The sequence below is a fragment of the Sturnira hondurensis genome, unplaced genomic scaffold (genome assembly GCF_014824575.4).
Source record: "Sturnira hondurensis isolate 20B ecotype Veracruz unplaced genomic scaffold, ASM1482457v3 Scaffold0015056, whole genome shotgun sequence".
Lineage (NCBI taxonomy): Eukaryota > Metazoa > Chordata > Mammalia > Chiroptera > Phyllostomidae > Sturnira > Sturnira hondurensis.
The window spans coordinates 7,971,206-7,978,568 of NW_028087687.1; the positions used below are offsets into that span (position 1 = coordinate 7,971,206).

The window sequence follows — 7,363 nt, forward strand, 5'->3', positions numbered from 1 at the left end:
AAAGAGGAGACAATAAATGAGAACATACTGTTCTGCATAATTGTTGAGGTCTTATTTAAAAATAATTATCCCACTATAGGGAAATATCCTTAGCTTGGACTTTAATTCTAAGGAGATTATCTTGCTTAATTTTTTAAAAGGACACCCCTTTACAAAGAGAATATTTTAATAAAATAGGAAGTAAAAATAAATGTAAAACTTGTATAAAGACAGGAAGGAAGGGAGAGCATTACAACTTAATTTTTTTCTTTGATGTAGACATACTTATGCAATGAAAATGAGGTCTGTTGGAAGCTGGGCCATAGGAAAGACTCACTTTGTACACTGATTCTTGAGCCTGGGCCAATGGTGGCATGTGCAAGGACATGACAGAGGGCAGAGGTCAATAAAAAGAAAGCTGAAAGTTGAGTCAGAACCAGGCCTGTAAGAAATCCCAGGAAGATGGGCTGGGACTTAGTTCTGGGAAAACACCCAATCTACCAGCAAGTTGCACCTTCCTCTGACTTGTGCTTTTCTTTTGTCATTTTTAGTTTAAGTATGATCTTGATGAATGTTAATTTCTGGACTTTGTCTTATGTGTGATATGAAAAATGGGTTTAACATCTGTGGCCTGAATGAAAGAACAAAATGTAGAGAAATGTACCTTCGCAAACAGCATGTCAATGGCACTAAGAATTTGAACACATTTTCTGTGGTCCCCCAAACACAGACTGTGATTAGATGGCTACCAATGCATGGACATAAGGATGGAGCAGAGTGTTTTGAACTGCAGTCAGATACCAATGGTATCATGGAAGGTGGTCCAGGCTAATGTGAGCTGTGGCATTGTTACTTATTAGGTGGTATGTGATCAAGCTAGTCAGCTAAACCATAATACTATTTAAACTGCAAACATTAGGGCCTCTATGTTACATGGAGAGAGATAAACAATTCACAACTTTCTAAAGTAATGACTACACACATGTATGTTTGTTTTGCATTTTGTATTATATCAAGCAGGATCAAAATCCACATACATATATGTGTAAATACATATATCAGCAAGAACATATTAAGAAGAAAATAAATAATAACTTTTTAAAGACTAAAGACAGAATAGGCAGAAGTTTGACTGTGATCTTTATTATAAAATATGCAAGAAGACAGAAATACATTAATAAACTAAAACAAAACATTTTCAAAATACCTTTTTGATATTGAACACAGATAACAACTGTCAATTCTTTCAATTTGTATTCAACTATGAAAAGATACTTTACTGATAAACATATTTTTCCCAAACACTTTTTTCATCGCCTTATGTACATCTTTGTTCCTCAAACCGTAGATGATGGGATTCAGCATGGGAATTCCAATGCTGTAAAATATTGACACTATCATGTCATGGTTGAAAGCGTAGCTGGAGGTTGGTCTCACATACACGAAGAGAACAGTTCCATGAGAAATTGATACTCCAGATAGGTGAGAGCCACATGTAGAGAAGACTTTTCTCCTCCCCTCAGCAGAACGCATCACAGAACGGCCAACAGAATAAGGCCATAGGAGATCAGGACAATCAGGATAGTGAAGATCTCAATGGTGCCCGCAGAGTAGAAGAGTAGAAGCTGGTTTGTGTGTCAGAACAGGCAATAGCAATGAGAGCAGGGACATCACAAAAGACATCTGATTTCATTGGATGCACTGAAAGATAGGCTAAATGTGGCTGGTGTGTGTATACAAGCATGCAAAATGCCACCAACAGGTGGCATCATTGCTTCATAGGAAGCAATGATGAGTGGCACATAGACTCTGGGTGACATGCTCACTGAGTACAGCAGAGGGTTGTAGATTGCCACATAGCGATCATATGCCATTGCAGCCAAGAGGAAGCATTCTGTGGTCCCAAAAGTAACTGCGAAAAACATCTGTGTTGCACATCCAAGGAATGAAATGGCTTTTTTCTTTGACAGAAAATCTACTAACATATTTGGAGTAATTACTGAAGAATAACAGGCATCCACAGATGATAGCACAGACAGAAAATAGTACATGGGGTTGTGGAGCCGGGGATCCCCAATGACCAATGCGATTAACCCTAAATTTCCCACCAGAGTAAACAGGTAAATCACTAGAAACAGGAAGAATAAGATAATTTGCAGTTCAAGATTGTCTGTGAAGCCCTTCAGTACAANTTTTTAAAAACCAAAGACAGAATAGGCAGAAGTTTGACTGTGATCTTTATTATAAAATATGCAAGAAGACAGAAATACATTAATAAACTAAAACAAAACATTTTCAAAATACCTTTTTGATATTGAACACAGGTAACCACTTTCAATTCTTTCAATTTGTATTCAACTATGAAAAGATACTTTACTGATAACCATATTTTTCCCAAACACTTTTTTCATCGCCTTATGTACATCTTTGTTCCTCAAACTGTAGATGATGGGATTCAGCATGGCAATTCCAATGCTGTAAAATATTGACACTATCATGTCATGGTTGAAAGCGTAGCTGGAGGTTGGTCTCACATACATGAAGAGAACAGTTCCATGAAACATTGATACTCCAGATAGGTGAGAGCCACATGTAGAGAAGACTTTTCTCCTCCCCTCAGCAGAACGCATCACAGAACGGCCAACAGAATGAAGCCATAGGAGATCAGGACAATCAGGATAGTGAAGATCTCAATGGAGCCCGCAGAGTAGAAGAGTAGAAGCTGGTTTGTGTGTCAGAACAGGCAATTGCAAGGAGAGCAGGGACATCACAAAAGACATCTGATTTCATTGGATGCACTGAAAGATAGGCTAAATGTGGCTGGTGTGTGTATACAAGCATGCAAATATGCCACCAGCATAGGAAGCAATGATGAGTGGCACGTAGACTCTGGGTGACATGCTCACTGAGTACAGGAGAGGGTTGTAGATTGCCACATAGCGATCATATGCCATTGCAGCCAAGAGGAAGCATTCTGTGGTCCCAAAAGTAACTGCAAAAACCATCTATGTTGCACATCCAAGGAATGAAATGTCTTTATTCTTTGACAGAAAATCTACTAACATATTTGGAGTAATTACTGAAGAATAACAGGCATCCACAGATGATAGCACAGACAGAAAATAGTACATGGGGTGGTGGAGCCAGGAATCCCCAATGACCAATGCGATTAACCCTAAATTTCCCACCAGAGTAAACAGGTAAATCACTAGAAACAGGAAGAATAAGATAATTTGCAGTTCAGGATTGTCTGTGAAGCCCTTCAGTACAAACGTAGTAACTTCAGTGACATTCTTCATGTTGAAATCTTCCTCATGAATCAAACATGAAGAAGTTGGTGCAATTATAATTCACTTACTACAAAGGAAATAAACGTAACTGTGACTCAATATCATGATGCAAGGGAACATGAGATATATCTTCATATTTATTTTCTGGCAACATAAAATTTCCTTTTTGCACATAAGATAAGTGACAAGACAGTGGGTCAATTGTCCATGCCAGTCAGTGCACAATTAAATGGAAAAGAGGGGTGTCCTGTCACTATGTGAACCCATGTCATTTCCAAAACCATCAGGTCAAACAATTAATTTACAACTGTATTCTATCAGCTGTCTTCCTATTAAATCACACTGAACACCAAGTGATTGGTTAAAAAGTAATTTTCTTTTGATATTGGTGCATATCATGTATCATATCAGTGTACAGATCATTGAAATAGAACATCAGCATTCTGAACCTTTCAGTAATAGTGTAAAGTTATTTGCTATAAGCTAGTCTCCTATGGAATGAGAACATTAATAATAATTACTTAGTCTACAATATTGGGGTAGAAATTGAAAGACAGAAATATGTTAATAAACTTGAATGTTGACAATTATATTAAATAGATAATTGATGAATTAATTTGGTTCTGCAGAGTAGCTGCATCCTGGATTGTAATATTTTATGAGCTAATCTCTAAACATTTTCCAGCTCTACTAGATCCTCTTGGTTGTATCCAAAAGAATGAATGAAGAATTTTTAAGGATGATGCCCACAATTTAATTAAACCAAATTAAGAAATAATAACACTTTGATGAATATAATGAAATCTAGTTTTTAAGGTGTGATCAAGAGTCACAAGAAAAAAATCAGCCTGAATATACATCTTGACATCAATTCAAAGATACACCTGTTGAAGGCAAATGACATTGGATTTAGTTCTGAAAATGTGTGTTCTCAGGTTCATGATAAAATGCCAGGTGTCCGATTAGGGTTTCTCTTCAAAGAGACTTCTCTTTAAAGCAGTAATACGATTGAGTGACCAAACAGATGTAATGGCATATAGCCAGACAGACTATTAAATCTGTAAAGCCATAAATAAAGTAATTTCCTTTAAATATATCAGTTTTTGGTTATCAATTTAAGATGCCAAAATAACTAAAGTTTTTTTCATAAGATGCATTTATTTTTAAAACATTGGCAAATATTAGGTCCTAAAATTAATAAGTGATCATCTAAAATATGTGACTAGAGTTTTGAGTCACATATTTCGTTCTTTGTGTACATTTAATGTATTTATTTTTAGATTAATAACACTTACTAAAATATCATTCTTTCAGGATTCAATCCAAATAATTGTATTTTGATTATGATTTTTTCTCCTCTACTCACACACAGCTCACCACAATTGTATTTGCTACAACATTATTCTGCACTTAATTTTACCTGGGTAAGTACAATAGTGAAAGACTACAGTGTTAAGTGCTAAACTTTACTAGACACCAAAGTACAATTTATACTAAGTATAGCTAAGTCAATATTAAAATATACTGAAAGTCCTTAGAGTTATAAGTGATTTATAGAGAATTAGTAATATAGCATCAGCTTTTAAAATTAATGGAAAACCACTTCAAAAATAGAGTTTTGTACTTTATTTTTTATTGCTTACATCACTACAGTTTTCCCCATTTTTCTCCTTCTGACACCTCCACCCAGCTCTTGCCCCTTTCCCTCAGGCCATCACCACACTGCTGCTTGTGTCTATGGGCTGTGCATATGTGTTTTCTGGATAATCCCTTCACCTTCTTTCATCCCCTCACCCATCCTCTCTGACAACTGTCAGTCTGTCTTTTCACCCAGAGATCCCGCTTCTGGAAATATAACCTAAGAATACCAAAATGCCAATTCAACACAATATATGCCCCTAAGTTATGTTCGTATCAGTGTTATTTATGATAGCCAAGATCTGGAAACAGTCCAAGTACCCATCAGCAGAAGAGTGAACAAAAAAGCTGTGGTGCTTTTAGACAATGGACTACTCTGCAGCCATAAAAAGGAATTCCTACCTTTTGAGACAGCTTTGGATGTTATTAGACTAAATAATAAACAGATAGACCTGGAGATTATTATTCTAAATAAAATAAGCCAGTCAGTGAAAGACAAGTACTGTATGATCTCATTTATATGTGAAATCAAATTAACAAAATAAACTAACAATATAGAAACAGAGGTATAGATACATGGAACGGTCTAAAAATAAAGTTTTAAAAGAAGGCAGAAAATTCCAAATACCTTTGTCTCAACACTGAAGCAGTAAGTGGGCAAAGGAGGAGAAAAATAATAACAGCCGTGCACTGAGCACACACAGCAGAAATGGACCTTTGTGCACATGGGCTTACTTCACCTCTCTAGCAACTCTCACAGCTAAGTCGTGCCAGAGCCAGCAATCAATCCTGCACCTCTCGCGGAGTGTGTGCACACTTCCCAGTGTTACACTATCTCTCATAGTATCATGGCCTCATCCTATGCTGCCCTCTCCTATCATCAGTCTCAGTGAAATAAAACATGATTCTTGATATATATCTAGATAAAATTTAAACATTAAGACTAGAGAAACATTATGAAATAACATTAACTTAAAATGGATTCTGTATTTGAGTGTCATTGGTCATATTTTGCTTGCTTGTTTGTTTTGTTGTTTAGATTCCTCTTAACAGTGATATCCTTTGGTATTTGTCTTTCACCACCTGGCTTGTTTTGCTCAGCATAATGCTTTCCATCCATGATGTTGCAAAGGGTAGTAGTTCCTTCTTCCTTTCTGCAGCATAGAATTCCATTGTGTAAATGTACCGTAGCTTTTTGATCCAGTCATTTACTGATGAGCATCTGGGTTGCTTCCAACTCTTGGCTATCGTAAATTGTGCTGCTATGAACATCGGGGTGCATAGGTTCTTTTGGATTGGTGTTTCAGGGTTCTTAGGATATACTCCTAATAGTGGAATTGCTGGGTCAAAAGGCACTTTCATTTTTAGTTAGTAGGATCCAGAGGGGACAGGGGAGAGAATCATAGGGGAAAAGGGGATGGACTCACATGAACAAGTATAAAGGACACATGGACAATAACTAAGGTAGGGGGTGGAAATGGGAGGGAGGTGGGGAGCACTGGGGGTTCAGGGCTGGGAATATAGGACAGAAAACTGTACTTGAACAATAATTAAATAAAAATAAAAATTTTAAAAAACCTTAAAATGGATTCTATATCACAATGCTAGGAAAATATAAAAGATGATAGATTGTTTCCTCATTAGAGCAAATAGAAGCTTCTAAGTAGTTGAATAGGTCTAATGTTTTCTTTATTGTGCTTGCTTTAATCTGATCTGTCAGTTTTCATCATAAAAATGAAAGCATATACTCAATTTGGAAAACTGTTACTTAACTGTACAAACATAAATTCAATAGTTGCGGCCCTGGCTGGTGTAGCTCAGTGGATTGAGCGTGGGCCTGCGAACCAGAGGATCTCGGTTCGATTCCCAGTCAGGGCACATGCCTGGGTTGTAGTCCAGTTCCCTGCAGGCCAACTCCCAGCAGGGGACGCACAAAAGGCAACCATACATTGATGTTTCTCTTCCTCTCTCCTTCCCCTCTAAAGATAAATAAATAAATAAAATCTTTAAAAGAAAATTCAATAGTTGCAATAGGCAGCAAATGAAGTGTTTAGTTCTGGAGATTTTATAACAATTGTCCTTCACATTTTTAGGCCACACCTGATAAAATATTTTTCAAGAGAGCACCTACATTTTTCTCTTCTTACCTGTGTATCAGCAAATGTGGGTTTAGATACACTATGAATACAATTTATATTCCCTTACTCAACTGTTGATGAAAACCACAAGAATGTCCCCAATGGGAACATGCTCCAATTATCTTCTGGTTCAAGATAGCAACATGATGATTTATTCAGTAATCAAAAGGAAAATTGTTATGAAATAATACACCATACATTGATATTTATTAAATAATCAGAATCCTCTGAACTGTGAGCACAATCATGCTTTAGATTTGCATTTTCCTTATGATTAGTGACATTGTTTTCTTTTGCTTGCATGTATACTTCATGTAT

At 36.5% G+C, this 7,363-nt stretch overlaps 2 pseudogenes; both read right to left on the reverse strand.

The window, feature by feature from the left end:
• Positions 1-1,236: 1,236 nt before the first annotated feature.
• Positions 1,237-2,174, reverse strand: LOC118999672 (olfactory receptor 5T2-like; annotated as a pseudogene).
• A 159-nt stretch (positions 2,175-2,333) lies between these two features.
• LOC118999695 (olfactory receptor 5T2-like) lies at positions 2,334-7,311 on the reverse strand (annotated as a pseudogene).
• Between the last annotated feature and the right edge of the window lie 52 nt (positions 7,312-7,363).